The sequence below is a fragment of the Andrographis paniculata genome, unplaced genomic scaffold (assembly GCF_009805555.1).
Source record: "Andrographis paniculata isolate CXL003 unplaced genomic scaffold, ASM980555v1 Contig15END, whole genome shotgun sequence".
Lineage (NCBI taxonomy): Eukaryota > Viridiplantae > Streptophyta > Magnoliopsida > Lamiales > Acanthaceae > Andrographis > Andrographis paniculata.
Genome location: NW_026137435.1, coordinates 3,029,293 through 3,052,945, shown reverse-complemented (window position 1 = coordinate 3,052,945; position 23,653 = coordinate 3,029,293). Strand labels below are relative to the sequence as shown.

The 23,653-nt window shown below is 34.4% G+C and overlaps 1 long non-coding RNA gene and 1 pseudogene across 2 annotated transcripts; both read left to right on the top strand.

Moving 5' to 3' along the window:
* The first annotated feature begins 838 nt into the window (after positions 1–838).
* Positions 839–3,341, top strand: LOC127260707 (protein SET DOMAIN GROUP 40-like; annotated as a pseudogene).
* An 11,982-nt stretch (positions 3,342–15,323) lies between these two features.
* Positions 15,324–20,547, top strand: LOC127260312 (uncharacterized). 2 transcript variants are annotated; one of them, XR_007840704.1, is made up of 4 exons: positions 15,324–16,744; positions 17,206–19,042; positions 19,157–19,210; positions 19,713–20,547. It is a non-coding gene; the product is annotated as an uncharacterized LOC127260312 (long non-coding RNA). The 2 variants fall into 2 exon arrangements; XR_007840706.1 differs by having other exon boundaries at positions 17,206–19,210; positions 19,713–20,546.
* Positions 20,548–23,653: the final 3,106 nt, after the last annotated feature.

The window sequence follows — 23,653 nt, the reverse complement described above, 5'->3', positions numbered from 1 at the left end:
AAATTTCAATCCAACTATCAACGCTTGTGAGTGGTAGTCGTTCCTTTCAGATTTCTTGAGAAAGACCCTTTACAATGAGTGCAATGTACTTTTAGTGACCTACCGGGTTGAGATGTTTCCTTTATACGTTATCACATATATGACTTCTTAACTTACTCTATTTTTTATAAGTCTCCGTATTTTCTTCCATATTTCCTTTTGTTGGCTATCAACAAGAGTCTCTAAATCAACTTCCTCATGCATTTCATCAACAGAAACTTATTCAACATGATGATCAACAAAATCCATGGTAGGAAGAGTAGATAAACCTTGTTGGAATTGACTTTAAAACATAGCTATAATTACAAAGGTGAATAGTATCACACAAATAAATTAATTTCTTTGTATCCATTCATATTTTATTAACATAGAACTTTCAACATAACACCAACTAAAGTCTAAATTCTAAAACATAGATGGACAACCGATCATATAGAAATCCGGCGCGAAAAGTAAAAAAAACTAAATCTTCATAATAACACAAACTTAACTGCAAAAATGAGCAACATGGAACACCATTTGTGCAAGAGAAAGCCTACTGCGTTCGTGAACAATTCAGTTCGTTTAACAGCTCTAACCATTACCTACTTGAAGTTACATGCTTGAAAAGATTGAGGGCTGATGATTACTCTATCATGATCATTATCATCCAATCTTGCACAATTAAAGAACATTGAATATGTCACATTCTGCTCACGGATGATTGTTGTTATGGGTTGTTGTTGTAGTTTGGGTTACACCATATTTAATTAACTAGCCTTTGTCTACATCGAGGGTGTTTGGTCTTTATACTTAGTACATGGTGATAGGTAACTTTTTGTGCAATAGTAGATAGACATAGTTAGAATAGTTGCAATTTGGAGTAATTATTACTGTGTACATAACCGTATATAGTGAGATATTTTCTATGGATGAAAGTCCTCCAGACATAGATCCGAGTGTGATTGAACTGGGTTACCATATTATATGTCAATATTTACTGTATTTTAACTCAACAAAATTAATATTCTATCCCTAAAATCTAACAAGTGGTATCATAGCAAGTTCTTCACAAAGTTTCTTGGTGACAAAAGATGAGATAATATCAGTTCACATGGCCACTAAAGAAAGTGCTTCTGTTTCTAAATTACCCCTATTGGACGGAACATGTTATTCTCTATGGAAGACAAGAATGAACATATTCATAAAAGCCGTAGATGAGAGTGCATGGGAAGTAGTTAAGATGCCTGGATGAAACTTAATTTTCGATCTTTAAAGTAAAACAATAAAATGTCGAAGAAACCAAAGACTGAATAGACAAGGAAAGAAGAAGTAGTTGCACAGGCTAATTAAGAGCTATGAACACTATATTTTCTAAAGTTAATGATAGTTAATTCAAACTCATATCTAATTGTGAAGAGGCTGGAGTTGCATGGATTCTACTTCAAAACATACATAAAGGAACATCTAGTGTTAAATTATCAAAACTTAAAATGATCATCAGTCTACATGAGATGCTATTTATTAATGAGGATAAAAACCATTAGATATTGTTATGACAAGATTCAAGATCTCACTAATATAGCATATATGCTTGGAAAAGTTTATACTGATGAAGAATTGGTAAGAAATATGCTACGATATGTCCTTGTGAAAAATAGGTTGAAAATTAAGCTAAAATCAGCAAAATAGTAATTTGGATTATAATCTCATCAAAAAAGAAATGTAGATATGAATTCGGTAGGTTTAGTTAATTGCTTTAAAATGTAGAAATAATGATTCTTGTTTGAATGGATTGATCTTTTTTTTTTTTGGCATAAGAAATTAGAGGAAGAAAATGATCGGCGCAAGTTATCAATTACAATGACACAAAGATATTAACTAAGTTCTTGGTTCGTCAAAAGATGTTAACTTAAAATTGAAGATATGAGGAAGCTGATCAACATTGTGATGAGTTTGAATCATCATGTGAACTAAGATAATTCGCAATAAAGTTAATGCATGTCACTCTAATATAGAATGTGTATGTTGGCTTGATTTTAGTATGATCTAGATATTTTCTAATAAAATAAACAAGGGTCCAAGTTTTGTGTGGTACCCGTACCTAAAGTAGTTGCCTCAAAGTTGTTATGACCTACTAAAAAGTTTTACTCAATTTGAGATTGAGGCTTTGCAGGTCAGTTTTTCGTAAATGATTTATTTAGTTTGCAGGCATCATTTCCCATCTCCTAGTTGACCTACATGGTTGTTTGAGCATTCATTTTTGTATCATTACTTTGAGTTAATATAAATTCCTTCACTCTAAAATTCATGTTTTTTTTTTTTTTTTATAACTGTGAAAAGCAACATGAAAATAACTCAGTATTGATATAAATTATGCAAAGAATCATTATATTTAGTAGCAAAAGTGCATTGTTTTCATAGTTTCTTTCTTTTTATTTTAGCATGGCAAAAGTACGTGTGACTTAGAAACTGTATGGGGCTCCCTTGTGTTTTAGACAATATGGCACAAAAGATTCGTTTGTGCTTATAGAAATATTACAAAGAAATCCCTCAAAAGGAATTTTGTGCAATATTTTTAAAATACGAGATAGTTTCATGCCATTTCTAAATCACAAGGGAAAATGGTGCGGACTTTTAAAATCACTAAGCAGGTTATGAACAATTTTTCTTTTTATTTTTTTAATTTTTTTGCTTAACATGTTTGTTTGATCAGGAGTGCAGGTTCTCCTAAGCTATGGAATGTACACAAATATAGAGCTTCTCGAACACTACGGGTTTCTCCTGCAGGATAATCCGAATGATGAGACATTCATTTCCTTGGAACCTGAAATATATTCCCTCTGTTCTTGGCCCAAATATTCACCCTATATTTCCCGAGATTGGAAGCTATCATTTGCTCTGATATCCATCATTCGGCTGTGGGCGATACCATTGACCAAGCAAAAATTAGTTAAACACGTTGCACTCTCTGGCCATATTATCTCAGCTGAAAATGAGAATACGACAATGGAGTGGATGATGAGAAATGTGAGACATTGTTGAACAATTGTTTCACCTCGATTCTTGAAGATACAAAATTGCTAGATATTGTTGAAAAAATCGAAGACTATAATCCTGCAGATGCTGAATACAGAGATTTATCGATATGTGATGAGATTCGTGGTTTCTTGGAAAGCCATCGCTCTAGATTACCTAGGTTAGTGAAGTCAAGAAGCTTCATTTACAAGTGGAAGATGGAAGTCGAATGGAGACTTAGTTGTAAGAGAATTTTGCGCGATGGCATCTCATGTTGTCGTACGATGTTAAACGATGCTTCTTGATGAGTTAATACTAAAACTTTTTCGGGGTTTTTGTGTTCTGTCTCAATATGACCTCGGTAAAAGGTCCAAGTCCGGGAAGGTAGGTAAGTCACAGTAAATGAAATATGTATGGAAGACAAGATTCGGAGGCGTCAGAGGTTTGAAACTATGATTTTACGATTATGAGCTCATCTTCACATCGTCGGGTCATCTCAGGACTAATTAACAAAAAAACTTAGAGAATCTGTTATAATAGTTACTTTTAATTTCATTACTTGATTTATCTCTATCATCTATATTATACTCACATCAATATTAAAATTATTTTTTTAACTCATAATATCATTACTTTCAACATGGATTGTATTTATATAGATAAATTATAAATAAATTTAAATTTGACAATTTTCAGATTAACTAATATTCTTTAAAAAAATAATGTGTGATAACTATATTTTATAATAAATGTAATAAATTTTGTTACAGTAGTAAAATTTGATAAAATAATCATAAAGTAACAAAGAAAATAATTTTAACATATATTTTTATAAATTAAAAGAATTTTTCTTTTTAATTTCAAACTGAAATCAACATTATAAAAGATATGTTATTTCTTCTGAGAACATATTACATTAAAATTTTAAATAAAACTTCAAATTAATACTTTATTAACAACAAAACAAACCCGAAAGGTTACAATTGTTAATAAATTTTGATCTGCTGCTGTCAAATGATTTAAAATGGGATAGACACGACATGCATGATTCAGTAACCATTTTGGCATTTCAGAAATTGAATTTGCAAATATAAATATCAACAAGATAATTTCAATGTATGTTTATGTAATGAACTAGTGAGGAGCCGTGCCATATACGGCTCTGTACACACCCAAATGATTAATTGGGCTGCCCAGTAGAGGCGCAACCTAAAATGGAGATTCCCAGCCAGCAAAAGTTCTAGATCAATGAACGGGCTTGCGGATCTGTCCAACTGATTTTGTGAAGCAACTCGATGGAAGTTAAGAGGCCTGATCAAAGATGGTGGGAAAGGATGTTGAAGTAGTTGAAGAAAAAAGTGAGATAATATTTTATCCAAACAAAATTAAAAAAATAGCAAGATTAAAGCGAGCAGCGCGGATCAGAAATCAATCAGAAATAAGAGGTCATCCAAACAATCAATGATCTTCTTCTTCTTTAATTTTTTTCTCTATATTATTTTTCCTATATTTTTTTTTCCAAATTTTTATAGCTTTATTTCATTAATTACAACTTCGTTCTTGTTTTATTAGCCTTATTTTGCCTTCTTTTTACATTAATTTTTTTGTTTATCATCATGAGATAGTTCAGATCCTTTTTTGAGGAGGCTGGGGAACCCTTCGAAACAAATCGATTATGGCGAGCTTCCGATTAAGCCGCCGGAGGTGATTTTTTATGACAACAAAATTGGCACGCCCAGTGGGACACCGATGTCTCGCGAATTTAACATGCACTTCGGAAGAGAATACTGACACCGCCGACGACTTTGGAGATGTCAAGAAATAAAGAAGTCGTCGGCGATTCGTCATCATGCCCTGCGTAGGAAGCTGCCCCACGAGATGAGGCCTCTGCAGCTGCTGGAAGGCGGACTAGATCATTAGTCTTCCAGCTAGCATCTTCCGGGAGCAAATGCGTGAGGAAAATTGTTCGTCTCTTCACGGATCTGCCCTAGAAATATCGCGATACATTAGCGATGTTCTAAACCCACCATTCGGAACGAGTTTGCGCTGCTTTTGGAGACCAAAACTCGAAAAGGCAAGGCCCAGAAGGTCAATTCCAGCCGGCTAGAGATCTAGCCTCCCACGGGCCTTACAATCAGCTTCGCAGCAGATCCAACCACCCAGGCGCTTAAGTATGATCATGTTACTCTGTTCAATAGGAGTGCCGGATCTAGAGGACCTCCAATCACCACCCAGAAGGTCGGAGAATTTCGGGTGTTAGTCGGGAAGGCTTTTTTTGGGCCGCCTTCAACCGACGGATTTGGGATGACCTTCGGGTCAGTCCCATCAGCACCACATGGGCAAAATAATCTATTTTTTGCTGGAACTACTTTCAGCACCCTAGTCCCCACTCCGGGCATTCAAAGAAACTCAACGACTGGACAAAAGATTTCCAATGCATAGGGGGGGGGGGCAGCGTTGACAGCGATTCCAACACCTTCCTTTGTCCCAAAGCCTTCTGAAATGACTTATAACCTAGGGGGACCAGTCCTAATACTATCCCTGTACATTGTGGGGTAGGGAGCTCCCAAGGAAAGTCGATTTGCTACTGGTTCCAGGGTGCAACAAACCTATAAATATCATTCTCAACCAGCCCCCAAGAATACATCATTGCATCATGCTCCAGTCCTTCGATAAACTACGGAAGGCCCCCGAGTTCATTTTCCACAACGAGAACCTACTCATCAAGCCTTTCCGCAGCCGGCGTTTCGCAATTTACCATCTGTTCAGGCAGCTTCTGAACAGCCTGAGGGACAGGCAGATATGGCGCCGCTGCCACACCCTATTATAAATCCACGAGTAATCGAAGATGCGATTCATAGGATGTATGGCGATCGGTGAAGCAAGGAATCGGTCGAGCAGTTGTTGGAACAATTTAGAAGAGCGGAAACTAAACTCTAGGTTCGTGTACCGGAGGACCAGATGGTGAATGTTGCGATAAATAACATGACACACCAGCTGCCTGACAAGCTGGCTCTCCAGGAGTACCATGACTTTCAGCAGCCGATGTCCATAGATGTAAAGGCCGAACAACCTTTGAAAAAGGCTCAAACGGACCAAAACCAGAAATTTTGGAGCGGAAACCACCCTGCTTAGGCCCAAAGAGAAGCTTCCAAAGCCGAGGATGAACCAAAGAAGATCTTCTTAGCTAAGTCCCAGGGGAAGGCCATCAAGAAGGCCGTCTGGGGCTGGCCGAGAAACCTGAAATGAAAGTTGATACCAAACAATTCTCTACACCAATAAATGCCATTGGAATACGTCCGATAAGGCCTAAAAAGTCAGCATCAGGATCTGAAAATAATAACATAAAAAGGGAACTTAAAAAATTGGTGTTTGAAGGAATTGGAAGGTCGATTAAACCCCCGAGAAGGAGCTCAGCGTGCGATAGAATTTTTCCCACTAATACGGTTGCTAAAAGAGCTTCGAGAAGGGTGGGGAAGTCTGGTGAGTGACCTTGGTAGATCAGATAGTGATTACACCACATCAAACCCATTTTCCTAAAGGATCTCATAATGATGGAAGCTAAGCCGTGAACTAAAAGGAGCAGAGTCGTGATCTACTACCAGGACCCAAAAAAGAAGAATGTAGCAACAATGCTTTGCCACTCGCCTCTACCAAGAGGGTTAGACTAGGGGGCAGCAAGCAAAGGACTATGAAGGAGCTGCCGCACGAAGGTCGAAATTAGACCGGGAAGGTCAGACAAGGAAGTGACATTCAGATGATTATGATGCAATGGTCACTAGAAGGCCAAAATTAGATCAGGAAGGTCAGACAGAGAAGAAGCAGCCATACGATCAGGATGTAGTGGCCACTGGAAGGCCAAAATTAGATCGGGAAGGTCTGAAGTGGTAGCTAGACGATCAGGATGCAGTGGCAACTGGAAGGTAGAAATTAGGTCAAAAAATCTGCGCCATAAGCTTCAGGCCCGACGGGAATGGAGGCCGAAGCGTGTCCTGTTGAAGAGCACATTTTCTCTTGACCAGAAGTCTCCTATAGTATCCAACATGATCCAAGTCTCGAAAAATAGACTGATGCTCGGAGCACTCGATTGCGACGAGATATCAGAAGCAAGTTTGGACATAATTTCCACCTATCAAGACCTGAACGTGCTTTATATTTATAGGGCGACTTTAAGGTCAAGTTGATCAAATTTTAGCCTCAAAACCGAGGCCAGCACACGATCTGGTAGCTTGTCAATTCATCATGAATGATGACATGATCCTCAAGAACTGGGAAGCGCGAGCAGATAGTTTCGGCTGCCCATTAATATATGCCAAAAATCATGCCGCTTACCTTCTTGAAGGGCAGGCAAGGACATCTTCCCAGCCGCCTATTTGGGATCAAGGTGAAGAAGAGGTCTATTCTCTAATCCGAAGAGCTGCTCCACCTTTCGAAGCACATGATCCATTGAAGGAGGTCAACCTGGGGGATGAGACAACCCCTCGGATGATGTGGATCAGTGCCCTACTGGATGTCAAGATGAGCAAATAATTGCCTTGATCCAAGAGTTCAAGGATTGCTTTGCGTGGGACTAGCACAAGATGCCGGAGCTGTCAAGGAGCTTGGTGGAGCACCGACTATCCACCAAAGCATCATCTCAGCCTCAAAAGCAGCCCCTAGGCGCTTCAATCCAGATTTGTTGCCGAAAGTGAAAGAGGAGGTCGAAAAACTTCTTAAAGCTATCGGAACATGCAAGTAACCGGAGTGAATTTCCAACATTGTACCAGTGGTAAAGAAGAATAAAAAGATCTGGATTGCACTGACTTTGGGAACCTCAGTTTGGCAACCCCAAAGGACGAATACGTGATGCCCATTTCTGATATGCTCATGGATTCTACAGTTGGATACGAGATCCTTTCTTTTATGGACGGCTACTTTGGCTATAACTAGATATATCTGGCTGAGAAGGATGTCAATAAAATAGCTTTAAACTTCCCCGGAGCGATAGGAATCTTTGAATAGATCGTTATGCTATTTGACCTCAAGAATGATAGAGCGACCAACCAGAGGTAGATGAACACAATATTTCACGAACTGGTCGACGCTTCCTTGGAGGTATACATAGACGATGTGTTAGTTAAGTCCCAGGCATTTGATCACCACCTGCTAGACCTTCAGAAGGCGTTTATACGGATGAGGCAGCACGACCTAAAGATGAACCCGAAGAAGTGCGCTTTCGGAGTACAAACAGGAAACGTCTTGGGTTTTTAAGTTCATCAAAGGGGCATCAAAGTTGACAAAAATAAAGCCAAGGCTGTCCAGGACCTTGTGCCCCTATGCAATGTTAAAGAGATGCAAAGCTTGATGGGGAAGGTCAATTTCATGAGGAGGTTCAGCGCTAACTCCGCCGGGAAAATGAAGGCCTTCTCGGTGCTGCTACGTGGAAATAAAGACATATTCGATTGGGAAAAAACCCAGAAAGAAGTGCTGGACCAGATTAAGCAGTCGTTATCATCTCTCCCGGTGTTAATGCCGCCAATTAGTGGAAAATGGCTCAAGCTGTACATAGCCGCGACAGACGATACAACAAGCTACCTCCTTGCCCAAGATGATGATAAAGGTCAGGAACGCACTACTTATTATATTAGTAAGACCTTAAATGATGTTGAAATTTGCTATTCATGCATTGAAAAACTTTGTTTATCGTCATATAATGCGTGCATGAAATTAGAGTATTATTTAATGCCTATTCAGACTAAAGTAATATGGAGAGTCGACCTTCAACGCTATTTATTAAATAGGCTAGTCCTCTAAGGCCGTTTAGTTAAATGGGTGTTGAAACTAACATTGTTCGCATTAACGTACCAGTCCCTTAAGGCCATGAAAAGACATACCATCGTTAATTTCTTGGCCGAACATCATGGGATGGTTCAGGCCATCTCCTTGGACTACGTAGGATAGGAACCTTGGCTAGTAACTTTTGATGGGTACAGCACCTCGGGAGAAGGCGTGGTGATCTCCAGTCCAAAATGAGAAGTATGACATTTGTCCCACCAACTTCCGCAAGGTGTCAAGAACAACCAAGTTGAGTACGAGGCGCTGCTATTAGCATTGTGATTCTTGGTCGCAAAAGATGCCAAGAAGGTTGTCATTTGAGGGGATTCTCATATGGTTATTCGTGAAGCACTTAAGGAGTTCAAGTGAATGGAGCCACGGCTTTAGGACCTTCTTCAAGAAGCCCACAACCTTCTTCAGCAGCTCACAAAGGTGACGCTAGAGGATATACCTCGGAAAGAGAATTTAGAAGCAAACAATTTGGCTCAGTGGGCTTCCAGATTGAAAAGAAAAGAAATATTGCAAGGATTTGAATATTTTCAGGCTGATCATGACCCGGATTGGCGAGTCCCGTTGCTGGAAGTTCTAACAGACCTTGGGAAGGTCGCCTCAAAAGCAATGAGTCATCAACTTCTAAAATACACCTCAATCAATGGAGAGCTGTATTGGCGGAGATCCGACGGGACTTTGGCACGCTTCTTGGATTGCGAGGATGCTATGAAGGTCATGGCCGAGATCCACAAAGGTGTCGGAGGTTCCATAGGGCTGGACTCGTTATGAAGTGGATGATCCTCCGATACAACTATTTTTTGCCACAAATGTCGCAGGATTGCATTGATTATTCTCGGGGATGCCCAGCATGTCAGCGCCATGCACCACTTCGACGAGTCCATGTGGAATAACTTCATTCGATCATCAAACCTTAGTCTTTCCGTGGATGGGTGATAGGCATCATCGACAAAATTTACCCTCTATCTTCTAAGGGGTATTCCTTCATCCTTGTAGCTACCGACTACTACACGAAGTGGGCGGAAGCTATTCGATTGGCCACGGTACAACATAATCATGTCATACGCTTTATTAAGAATAACATTATCATAGGTTTGGCATTTCCAAGACTATAACCACCAACTAAGGAACCACATTTATTAAGAATAACCGCAACCCAGAATGAACAGTATAAGGTCTAGATCAATAAACGGGCTTACAGATCTGTCCAACCCATTGTGTGAAGCAGCCTGATGGAAGCTAGGAGGCCGGTCAAAGATGGTGGAAAAGACGTTGAAGTGGTTAGAGAAAAAAATGGGATAATTTTTTATCCAAACAAAATTGAAAAAATAACGAGATTAAAGAGGAGAAGAAGAGATCAGAAATCAGAGGCCATCCAAACATCAATGATCTTCTTCTTCTTAATTTTTTTCTCTGAATTATTTTTCCCGTATTTTTTTTTTCAGATTTTTACAGCTTTATTTCATTAATTCCAGCTTCATTCTTGTTTTATTAGCTTTATTTTCCCTTCTTTTTACATCAATTTTTTTTTATCATCGCGATATAGCCTAAATCCTTTCTTGAGAAGGCCGGAAAACCCTTCGAAACAAATTGATTCTGGCAGGCTTCCGATTAAGCCGCCGGAGGTGATTTTTTACGACAACAAGCTCAAGGGATAAATTAACTGTTTTGTTGATCTTTTTTTATATACTCCATTGTCCGGCCCAATTATACCACTTTTCCTTTTTCAGTTGTCCCACTCAATACGTCACTTTAAAAGAAAGTAAAATAAAAAAAATTTTAATCACTATTAAATTTTAACTAATTTAAATTAATCTATTTAGTTTTTACTCCCAATTATTTTAATTAGACAAGATGTAGCTGAAATTTTAAAAAGTAAAAGTAATATAAATTTAAAAAAAAAATACTTTATAATTAATAAATTTTAACGGTATTTAAGTTTGTGTTAATAATAAAAAAATAATTTAAATAGTTTTTTATTCAATACAAAAATGTGTTAATACAATATTTTGAATGTAGAATTTATTTTAATATAATATAAAAATACAAAATTAATTTGATATTTTTGAAAGAAAAAAATCGATGAATAAAATCTAATTGTGTAATCATTAGAGGTTTAGATTTTGAATTTAAATTTTGAATAGTAAAATTTTATAATTTGAATAATTTTTTTATATTATTTAAATAGCTAGATATGATAATTTTAATATAACATTATTTTTAATATAATATAAAAATAAAAAATAGGGTTTGATTTTTATAAGAAAAATTAAGTAAATAATCTTAAGAATGTGTTTGGTTGGGGTTGAAAATTTGAGTTTTGATAATAAAATGTTTGAATTTGAATAATTACTATTAAGTTACATGAATATGTATTAATGTGATATTTTTGTTATGAAATTTATCTATAATATAATATAAAAAATAAAAAATAAAAACTTAATTTGATATTTTTAAGAGGTAAAATTATGTGAATAAATTCTACCAACTTGTTAGACTGGGGAGTTTAAAGTTTGAATTTTTAACTTTTTAATTTGAATAATTTTTTAATATTATACAAATATGTAGTGATGTGATATTTTTAATGTGAAATTATTTTTGTAATATAATAGTATAAAAATAAAAAATAGTAATTTTATTTGATATTTTTAAGAAAAAATATTGTGATAAATAACCAAACAAATTTTTTAATTTATATTTAAAGTAATGAGAAATAATTTGTTATAAATAATTTAATTTTTTTTATAGTATTATTACAAATAATTATATAATAGTATTTATGCCAAAATTATTTAATATTTATTTTATTTATAAAATATTAAATAAAAATAAATATATTTCACTCTATTACAACTATTACATTGATTAAATTAAACATAATTAATATTTTTAATATATATTCTCTTCATATGTTTGCCGAAAAGAAAGTGACATAATCTACGAGAATGGAAAATATAAAACATCATATTAAATTGCTAAAATTAATTGTTGTATTACCTATTTATAATGTTATTATTCTTACTTTAATTTATATAATTATTTTTTCACTATTTTCTTACTTACTCATTATTTTTTTTATCATTGTTTTAATAGATTTTTCACTATATATACCCTTGATTTATTATATATATATATATATTTCGCTTTCATTTAAAATAATATTATTTCTTTCACATGAATTTCATAATTTCAAATCAATTTTAATTTATTAAAAATATAAATTTTAATGAATTTTTTTTTATAATTAAAATTGCAAAAATTATTCAATGAATTTCTATTATAATTAAAAAATCCTAAAAATCACACACATATATATATATATTGATCTATTTAAAAGTATTTAAACTTTACTTCTCCGTTTTAAAACAATAGTCTCATTTTAGAAAAGAAACATATTATAATAAAATTTTCATTATATTTTCATTATTATTACATAAATTTCATTATCTTTTATACAACTACAGCCATAATGGCAAAAAAAATTATTATTAATTTTTTTTTAACAATTACCATTATAACATTGATATTCTTTAAATTATGTGTCAAACCCTTATAATACTATTCTTATGGGACGGAGAGAGTATTATTTATACTAATTATACAAAATTTAAGTGATATTTAAATTAATTGATATTAAAAATAATATTTTATGCATGTAAGTGTTTGAAAATAGCTTTTCAAACGGTTTTTAACTTTTTGAAAAAAATTTAGTTGTTTGACTGGTTAAAAAGCTGATGCGAACTTGCCAAGGATGACAGTTCGGATCGAATTCCACATAAATATGTAATAACAATATTGGAAAGATTTGGACAGAATAAGGGATGGATGAATAGATATAAATCTATATTAATGGGAATAAACTGGACTCTCTTGAATTGAGAGGTAGTCGGGAAGACAACACGAAAGATCAAACTCACGTCTCACAATCCTCTAAACAAGTTGACAATACAAAGTAAGGCAAGAATAGTTCCAGTACTATTCGAGAGGCCATGACTTGTTTCAAATCACTCGAAACAACTCGATTTGGGGATATGAAGATGTAACCAAATCACTCAAGATTACACTTAAAAAAAGCACAAGAATCGCTCTTGAAATAAAAACCAGTTTATAAAATATCTTTATTGAATGAATAATCCTTACAATGATAATCATGGGACCTTTTATAGAGGAACCATGTAAAATTAAAACAAGAAAGTACACTCTTAAAGGAAATAAAATCATATAGGGGATATTTATTATAATCAGTCTTATTTAGTATTATTGACCCATAATTCATGGCAATCCCATGATTATTGATAATCCCTTGAGCTATGGTATTCCTTCATTTAAGGGATATTAATTCACGGGATCCCTTCAATTAGGAATAGTTATTTAGGGGAGGTCCAATGCTTTGTAAGGTGCTCCTGGTCTTATGGTCCTTGGGACTTGTGGTCCAATTCCAGAAGAATGCATGGTTTATTTTGATCCTCGGTTTAGAGTTCAGCAGTGGCATCCATTTGAAGTTTGGCACACTTTGTAATTGCCAATTGAAATTTACGGGCTCGGCTTCTAGTGATTGGTCCATGAGGAATTATGATTGGGTCCGATTCTGTCATGATGGTCACATCATCCCCCTTCTCTTGAAAAGGTTGTTCCATCAACCTCTCGTCACCTACATCAAACGGAGATAAGTCAATAACATTAAATGTAGCATGGACATATACTCACCTGGGAGGTATAGTTTGTAGGCATTATCGTTGATGCATTCAATGACTTGAAAAGAACCATCGCCTCATGGGGACAACCTAGACTTGCGCTGTGCCGGAAATCTCTTTTTTCGTAAGTGAAGCCACACCCAATCACCGGGTTGGAAGACAATCTTCTTGTGGTGACGATTAGCAGCTTTTGCATTCCGCGCATTGGTGACATCAATTTCCTTTTGTACTGTCTTATGAAGCTCCTGAATCTTTTGTGCCCGATCCCTGAAATTAAAATTTTGTCGCTCACTATATGGTAGTGGCAATAGGTCAACTGGAAAAAGTGGATTGAAGCCGTACACTACTTGAAAAGGGGACATATTAGTAGCACTATGAATAGCACGATTATATGCAAACTCAACATGAGGGAGACAACTTTCTCAACTACGTAAATTCTTTTTGATAATACACCTAAGGAGGGTGCCTAGGGTGTGATTTGTTACTTCCGTTTGACCATCTATTTGTGGGTGATATGAGGTAGAAAAGAGAAGTTTCGTCCCTAATTTTTCCCAAAATTTTTTCCAGAAAAAGCTCAAGAATTTAGTGTCCCTATGATATACAATTGTACTGGAAATTCCATGCATTCTAACTACTTCTTTAAAATACAAATTAGCAATATGCATTGCGTCATTCGTCTTATTGCAAGGAATAAAGTGAGACATTTTTGAAAACCTATCGACAACAACCATGATAGAGTCCTTACCTCCCTTTGTACGAGGTAGCCCCAAAATAAAGTCCATACTCAAATCTACCCAAGGTGTGTCGGGTGTAGGCAGGGGCGTATATAAACTATGTGGTAGCATTGTGGATTTAGCTTGTCTACATGTAATGCAACGTGTAATGTGTTGTTCCACGTCCGCGCGCATCCCTGGCAAATAAAATTTTTCCTGCAAAAGTCACTACCAAAAAATTGACTTTTTGTAGCGAGTATTTTGTCTGTCAAAATAAGTCTGCTACAAAAAGTGGCTTTTGTTATGAAATTTTATCGGAATAAAAAGTTTAACGGTTGGTCAACCTTTTTTTATATTTATTTCGATAATTTATCTGTAATAAATACATTTTCGACGGGATGTCATCCTATATAAATTTGTTACGCACTCAAACTGTAACAAATATCTAAATGTTGAAAATTTTTGTATATATATAATATCTATATGGAATTATTTTAAAATTAAAAAAAAAACCTATTTATTTAGGTATTATTCGTAACAATTACACATTTTGGACGAGATGTTATCATATACATATTTGTTATGCATTTCAAGCCGTAACAAATAAGTTAATATTAAATTTTTCTATTTAAATAAAAAAAATCAATATAAAATTATTTTAAAATTAAAAATATTTCAATAATATATTAGTAGCAATTACATATAAGGTAATATGTTGTAATATATATATTTTTTTTTTGCAAATTCAATCGGTAACAAAAACTTTAATATTATAATTATAAAAAATAATTATATACAATTATTTCAAATTTATTATTTTACTATAAAATTTAATTTTATAACTGAAACTAATTAATTTATTATGCTTTATATTTTCATTGCTAATTATAAATTAATTCATAGAAATAATTAAAATATCTTCAATTTCTTCTAATTATTGATTATTTTTCTATTAATATATAATAATTTAAATTAAAGATAAAAATAAAATAAAACCAAACCTGATATAAACATCAAACCCTAGCCGCCGCTCGCCTTCTTCTTCCTCTTACTTTTTCTTCTTCGTTTCTATTTTTTCTTGTTTATCTTTCTTCCTCTTCATCTTCTTTGTTTTCTTCTTCCGCCTTTTCTTCTTCATTTCTTTTCTTTCTTCGTTTACTTCTTCTTCTTTGTTTCATTTTTCTTCTTCTCCAGAGCAGCCGTCGTCCGCCTATTCCGTTCGTGGTCGCCGATTGATGTCGGAGATTAAAACCGAAGACACCATTGTCACCGATAGGACCTTTCCGACAAAAGAAAGAAGGATAAGTTGTTCTTACCGTGTTCTTGATTTTGTTTCCTTTTGTGTTCTGCTTCCTTGGAGTAGCAACAAATGCTTTGTTGATATCTAGTTACAAATCTCTTCTTTTGAAAATTATTTAATTATATGTTGTGTTGCTACTTTGGGTTATTCTGATTTTGTGCACAAAATATGTTATAGGTTAAAATTGGAAATTGAAAAAATTCTGTTAGTTGAGCTGAATTCCAAGATCCAATCACATTTATATGGTTGTGTGATGTGGGATATTTGTGGAGAAAACTCTGAGATGAGGATTGTGTATGACAATCTAAGCATTAACATTTGAGTCACTTCTAGGAGAATAACATTAAACACTGCATAAATGTAGTTGGTCCCGTAAGCAACATATACTTGCATTATAATTTTCTGCGATTGATTCGTGTATGTAAATGTATGGAATAAAAGATTCATTGAAGTTGTGCCGATCTCACCATGCCTCACCTTGAAGTCTTCACTACTTCTAATTGAAAGTATTTATCCTTGCTAATATTATAATATGATACCATGTTTTTTCAAATAATGTATCTTATATTAATAAATCACTGCGGGACTAGATTATTGCAGGCGAATCTTTTATAGCCGCTTAAAGACATTGACACCATAAATGCCAACAAAATTGTAGTACACCCCGGATAATTGCTCTTATGAACAATCTGATGTTTTAAATAGTTAAGTTGCTATTGTTAGTTGTTAGAATGCAGTTGTAATTATGTTAGGATTTTCTGTGCTTGAGTATGCTTTAGTTTCTACCCTCACTAGCTAAATAGAGTTGAATTGGATAACATGCTCTGGCATAGTTGTTCATCTTATCAGTTTAGTTTTAAAATTTTTGTTGATATACAATAATGGTTGCATTAATCCTTGGTGAAAGTTAATTGAAGGATGAGTTGATGAGCAATGAACAACTTTTTTTTGGCTTGTCTCAGGCTCTTCGGAAGTTCCCAAAAGAAACTATTGAGTGTTGAATCTAAATAATGGGGAAAAGACTTTCTATGTCCCCCATGATTCACTATGATAAAGTACTCTTGACACTTCTGCTTTAAACAAAAGAAAGTTACTAATGGAGTCTTGGCCCTTGATAATTCCAGATAGAGATGAATCTTGATAAAACTGTCTTAGATGCTTTACCATTATTTTCAAAGGTACATCAATGTAATATTTTTTTTTTTTTCTGTGTTGTATGTTTTCTTTGTATTCTTGAATTTCTTATATGCTTGTTTAATCTCTAGTTATATATATATATTTGGCCTGATGCTTGTAGTTGGATTATGAATGTAACTATTTTATGATTAATTCGGTTCTTTACATCAAATTTGATTGATATGACTATTTTTTGTCATGCTTGCTATGATCATCCGCTTGCCTAAATTTCGGTTTAGATGACATTAATGTGATAGGAATTTACAATGCTTGATAAATTCATTTTTTTTTATATGCCTACTATATATTGGCAATTAAGAGTAGACTGTGCTAGCCCTAACAAATGGCATGTGTTTTACTTTGGTTGATGTTGGAATTAGCTTTAGCTCTACCCCTGTGCTGATTTTTTTTCTCTATGTTAAATAGCCTTATGGCTGATTTTTTTTCTCTCTATTAATTGTAGCTCCTCCTCAGTGTCAACCGCAATTTTTTGAAGGCAAAAAAGATGCAAGTATGAGGATTTAGTAGATCAGCCCCTCCCCTCAGCCCCCTCCCAAATTCTGCACCACAAAAAATTCTGCAATCAAGAAAGTTTTTCTTGGCTTTGAATGTTGATAATATTTAAGTTTGCTTCTTGATTGTTTTTTTGTATATGTCTTGATTGTTGTAGGTTAGATTAGATTGGTTTAGGTTGTTTAATTTCTGTCTAGTTCCTTAACCATGTTATTGCAGTAGGATAATTTGCATTGTTTTGTTTCTTGGATTTCCTTGGCTAAGATGGGCTGCTCCTTTAATTAACTTAGATTGGTATGGTTGTAAATCTATAGTTAGTTTTGTGTTTATTTAGTTGTTTAGGTGTAGAACTTGTTAATTAAACTTGGATTCAATTTTAGTCGATGTTTAATATAATTGTTATTTATTAGTAGGTTTGCACTTCATTGTGAAATTCTAATGAATTAGAGATTCTCATCAGCATTGAATAAAAGGTGGGAGTCATGTCCACACTTATGGAAGCGTGTTTCTTGATTTTATCATTTTCAAATCATTATTCCTTTGGTCGGATAATTTATCCTTGGGAACAACCTGAAGATTATTTCTATTGCTGATGATGAATTTCTGAGTAGCTTTTAGCTTTGAAAGATGTTGAAAATCTAAAGGATCTGTTTGATGGTATTATATAACAATCGAGGTTCTCCATTTGTTTGACTATGTGTGAAGCAAAATGAAGATATCAAACTGCACTGATGTTTTTTGAGATACAACATTGTTGTAGCAAGTGAAGCATTTTATTATCATTCATTTTCATTAATGTGTTGCATAGTAGCATATTCGAGCTAATAGTGTACCTTTGATTGAAAACTGTCTAGTTCAATTCAACAGCTCCGTCGTTGCGTATGGATAGGTATGGTCATCTCTGTCTGCTTATGGATTTATTGCAGTGCATTTTTAATAAAAGTATGGTTCTATGGCAGTCACACACAAACATATATATATCTATATTAATTTTCATATGTGAGCTTATTTGATTTTTTTTCAGACTCAGAGTGGCAAGCATACACAATCTGGGGTAAATGTATTGCTAGAGGAAGATCAGCAAGGCTTAGCTCCCAATTTTTTTTAATGCCAAAATTATTTTTAATTATTTTTTTGTGCCGCTTTCAGCACCAATAGTTTTTTTTTTTTTTAAAAAAAAAAATCTTTTTTGGTATAGGTTATGGCACTACCTTCGGCACCTCAACTTTCTTCTCTCTCTCTCTCTTTTTTTTTTTCTTATTTATGGCTCCAATAGTGGCACCAAAATTTTTTATTTTTGGTCTGGATGTTCACTACTAAGAACATTCGAACCGAGATTCTGTACCGGATAGAAACTGTGACACATGCCACGCCAAATTGGCATAATAGTTGCGATTTTGGTACCATTTCTTCCGTGCCAGATCAATCTTTTTCTAGTAGTGCAATTAAAGTCCTAGTTTTGAGCTTGATTTTGTGATGCAGGTCTGGTTTATATATTGTTGTAGTATAGATTCATTGCTATCTTTTGCTGCTAGTTGACTAGATTGGCATACCCTTATAAGGGAGTCTATCTCTGCTTTATTTTCCAATTTATCATTACAAATCTTGTTGCATGTATATGTTGTTGCTTCATTTTTTTCTTTTTTGGATGACCTTTTTTAGTAAGGCCGAGATAAATGTACTAGTAGATAAAGGCCAAAGGCAAAGAACCCGATAGCCTGGAAATATGGATGGCATCCCGCACCAAGGGACAACACGTGGATAATGAAAAGACTGATGATATTTTGGTAACAACACCTATTTGTTAAGAGCAACACAATTTTTTGTGTTTTCACCCTCACGTAATGTTATTACATTTGTCTTCAAACTCATTGTGACACGTGTTCGTTTGCTCTCCCGAGGACTGGAGAAACGTGTGGTCAGCGAAGGAGTGATGCTAAGCCTCCCTGCACCAGGTTCGTTTGCACTTGATAAGTTGCCTTTTGATTGTGTAGTTGTACAATGTGAAATGGACATAAAATGGATCCTGTGTAAGATTGTTATGTCTAGCATCTAGTTATATCGTTGTAGGACATGTCTATTTTGGTTTAAGGTAGTTGTATGGTCGAACGTTATTTGTAGGGCTTGATTGGTGGTTAATTTATTGCTATAGGAGAGCTATATTTTTTTTTTTTTTTACTGAAGGATTGCCCATCTATGATCATGGTGATTTATAAATATTAGTATATGTGTAAAGGGAGTTGGCCCCTATGGTCCATGTGTCTTTTTATTTTCATAATGTTCAGGAGTCAGCCTATTTTATTAGTGCTTTTCAAATTTATTTGTTACTATGCTTTTATTTAAGATAGGGTCCCTTGATCAAGCTAAAGCGTAAGTTTTATTTTATTATATTCATCCATAATGTTTACAGAGGCAGACCTTCCTCGTAACTAGCGCTCGTTTAACCTATTTATATAGGTGATACCCTAGCCATTGTTAAGGTGTATGTTATAGCTGTAATAGTCCCGGAGACCACACTTATCCTTCCAACTAATGCTGGAGCAAAAATTCTCGGTGATGTATTCGACGGAGATAATATTGAGTAGATTTACCAGGATGTACGCATTTTTTTTGTTTACTTTATTCCTTTGGAAATTAAATTACTTTAATTTTTGTATTAAATGCTTATATATTATTAAAAACACATTATAGTTGGTTCGCCGCCCATGATTGCATCCTCCATGATTTTGCACTCGACAAGCTGGGTCATTCATAGTTGTATTTATGAGTTGCCCTTAAGATCATACTTCTGTATAATATCAGATTTATCTATTTACGTATTACTTTTTGGTTTAGTGTATCGTTATTTAGTAGGTTGTTATATTGGTGTTCGGATTGGTGTTTTCTTGGGATGTTTTGTTAGCACCGTTGACGACTAATATTATATTTTTGGATGGACTATGAACATCGTTGTATTGATGACCATGTGTAGTATTACCATGGATTTGGAAACAATTATGATAAGTTTAAGTTTTATATTATTTGTCTCACAGATTAATAATACAGACAAATGGAATTTATTTATGGTGACAAAACTACTATGCAACACAAGGAGGTCCTTGGTAGTGTATTTTTAGTTACAGACAGTGGCCAGTACAAATGGTAATGTATGGTTGCCTGACTTTTGTCATGACTTTTTGTTGCGGACTAATTTTGTAACAAACAACTTATTTGTTAGGGGGCAGTCTTTTTGTAATGTATTGTTGTTACGGACAAATCTTGTAACAAATATAATTAACACGTGCTTATTTTAAGAGTTGACCACCAAATATTTGTTACGGATTTTGTTGCAACACGGACTTTTTGTACCGCGATTTTTCGTAGCAGTCAAAATCCGTAACAAAGTCGACACAAAAAGCTATTTTTCATGAAAAATGGGTTTTAGTTACGAATATTTGACCGTTGCAAAAAGACCTTTTTTTGGTAGTGAAGTTAAAAGTTTTGGTGGCTCCAAAATGCCCTATGAGTCCACCTTCATGGACTTCGTGAGTTAAAACAGTTCAAATAGAAACTTGTGGAATACACAACTGGTCAGCCTTATACAAATAGCCCTCATGCAAATAGAAAACTTTAAACCCAATGTTGGCACACTTATTTGAAGATGTCAAAAAAATCTTTATCCTTAGTATACAATGATTTTACATGTGAAAACCCTAGCAATTGAGAAGTCAAAATATTAAGAATGTGATTGCGCCTAGAGAGTGTGTCAGCTACGACATTATCCTTTCCCTTCTTATATTTTATCTTATAGGGAAATGTATCAACAAAAGCAATCCATCTGACATGCCTCTTATTTAGTTTCTCTTAAGTTTTTATATGCTTAAGGGACTCGTGACCTGAGTGAATAAAAAATTCCTTTGGCAAAAGATAATGTTGCCATACCTGAAGTGCACGGACCAAGGGATATAACTCATTGTTGTAAGTTGGGTAGTTCAAGGCTGCGCCACCTAGCTTCTCACCGAAGTATGCAATAGGTTGGCGATTCTGCATTAGAACGGCTCGAATGCCCACACCTGAAGCATCACATTCAAGTTCAAATGTTAGTTCAAAGTTCGGGAGTTTAAGAATTGGGGCATGAGTTAACAAATATTTCAGTTTGTCGAAGGCTTGTTGTTGTGCTTCTCCCCAACTAAACAGTTCATCCTTGCGAATAACAACAATGAGAAGGGCTGCAGTAGTGCTAAAATCACGAATAAACCTTTGGTAGAATCCCGCCAAGCCATGGAATCTACGAACTTCACGAACAGTAGTAGGGACAGGCCACTCCTGGACGGCTCTGATCTTCTCCTCATCAACTTGTATTCCCTGTGCGCTAACAACATAGCCAAGGAATAGACAACTAGAAATACAAAATGCACATTTTTAACATTTGCATATAGTTTGTTCTGCCACAATAAAGTGAACACTTTTCTCACATGCTCAATGTGTGCAGACATGTCCTACTATAGATCAAGATGTCATCAAAGTAAACAACCACAAACTTTCCTATACAAGATCTAAGAACATGATTCATCAATCTCATAAAAGTACTAGGGGCATTAGTTAAGCCAAAAGACATGACAATCCACTCATCCAGCCCTAGCTTAGTTTTGAAAGCAGTTTTCCACTCATCTTCTTCTCTCATTCTTATCTGATGGTAACCACTTTTATGATAATTTTTTGTAAAAAGAGCAGCACCCTGAAGTTCATCAAGCATATTATCTAATCTAGGAATAAGATGTCTATACTTAATGGTAATCGCATTTATTGCTCTACAATCTACACACATTCCTTAGAGTTGGAGTGATTCCATCCGCCGAGAGGGCAATTCCATTGTTGAGCTTCGGATGCAATTGCGTGAGAGACGGAAGATGCATCGGCAGCCTCAAACAGTCCATGGATTCTCGAAAGTGCTTGCTCGAGAGGAGTGATTGCTTTTGGAATTCAACTTATCCTATTTCTATTTCGATTTTCGATTCAGCATTTGTAAGTTCCCGAATACATATTAGATACTTGTCTTCGAGTTTGATTCATGGAGATGATCCTAATCCATGTCACCTCATTTACTTATTTAGTTTAGTATTAGTCTCTCTTTTATATCTTTAAATGTTTCCAAATTTATTTTATATAGTTATAGCATATTCAGCTTAAACTTGTCCATCTAGTTCCGAATTTCCGGTTCACCGGTTTTCGAATCACTTGTTACGGTTTGTATATTTGTCAAATTGCGAACTGCTGGTTCAAACCACCGGTTTATGTTTTCAACCAGCGGTTCCACCATTATTTTATTTTATTTTATTTGAACCTGCACTCGTGGCTACAACTGTGGATTATGGAATGTTATGGGCGGACGGCGACCGTGAAGAAGAAGAATGAGGAAAGAAGAAAGAAAAAAAATTGAAAAAGAAGAAAATACGAAAAAAAAAAATAAAAACAAAAAAACGAACCCTTACAACTGCCACCGCGGCCATGGTTGTAGAATGTGGAGAGTGGATGTTTAAGGCTAAAATTGTAGATTATATAATAATATACTTATAATTAAAATTACTATATATAATTAAATTGTTATAAAAAAAGATAATATTGATATTAATAAAAATAACTAATTATTAATTATATAATAATATACATTATTTTGTATATTTATATTTTAGATTTTGTATTTCTTATCGTACAATTAAATTTAATTTAAACTATCTTATTATCTAATACACATCAATGTCTTAAAATTTAGTTTTGTTAAAATTTAACTTAATTATCTAATAAATATATTTGAATAGAATTAAAATCGAAAATAATTATTTTTGAATAAATTTTTAAATTTAGAAAAACTTAAAATGGAAAAAGAAAAATATTAAAAATGAATGTACATAAATCGGTTATTCAAACCGTAACCGTCAGTTTTTTAAACCGTAATAAAAACCATCAAACCATAACCGAAACCGTCATTCAGAAAGTTCGACTTTAATTTGACATTTTGATAAACTGTAACCGGCGGTTTGAACCATTTTGGCATACTTGATATAATGTAATATTGTTTGTAAATATACAACAGCAAAACCTCACTTGGATATATTGTGGTACATGAACACCAACAATGAATATTTGACAGTCCCTTTTAGTGTATGATAATTCAATTACACACGTATCAGGAAACATAATAGAGGCACACAAATTATCTGTTGGGTGTGTAGTTGATCTGCCAAAGCACAATATTGTAGTATGGTATTACTGTGCTATCAAGGTCAATGAAGTCTCAAAAAATAATAATCGAATTGGTATAAAGTAATCGGAGCTTATTGTGTTGTATCCATTAGACCCATACACAATTGATTGTAATTAATACACTAAGACAAACGGGAGAATGTACTAACGTATAT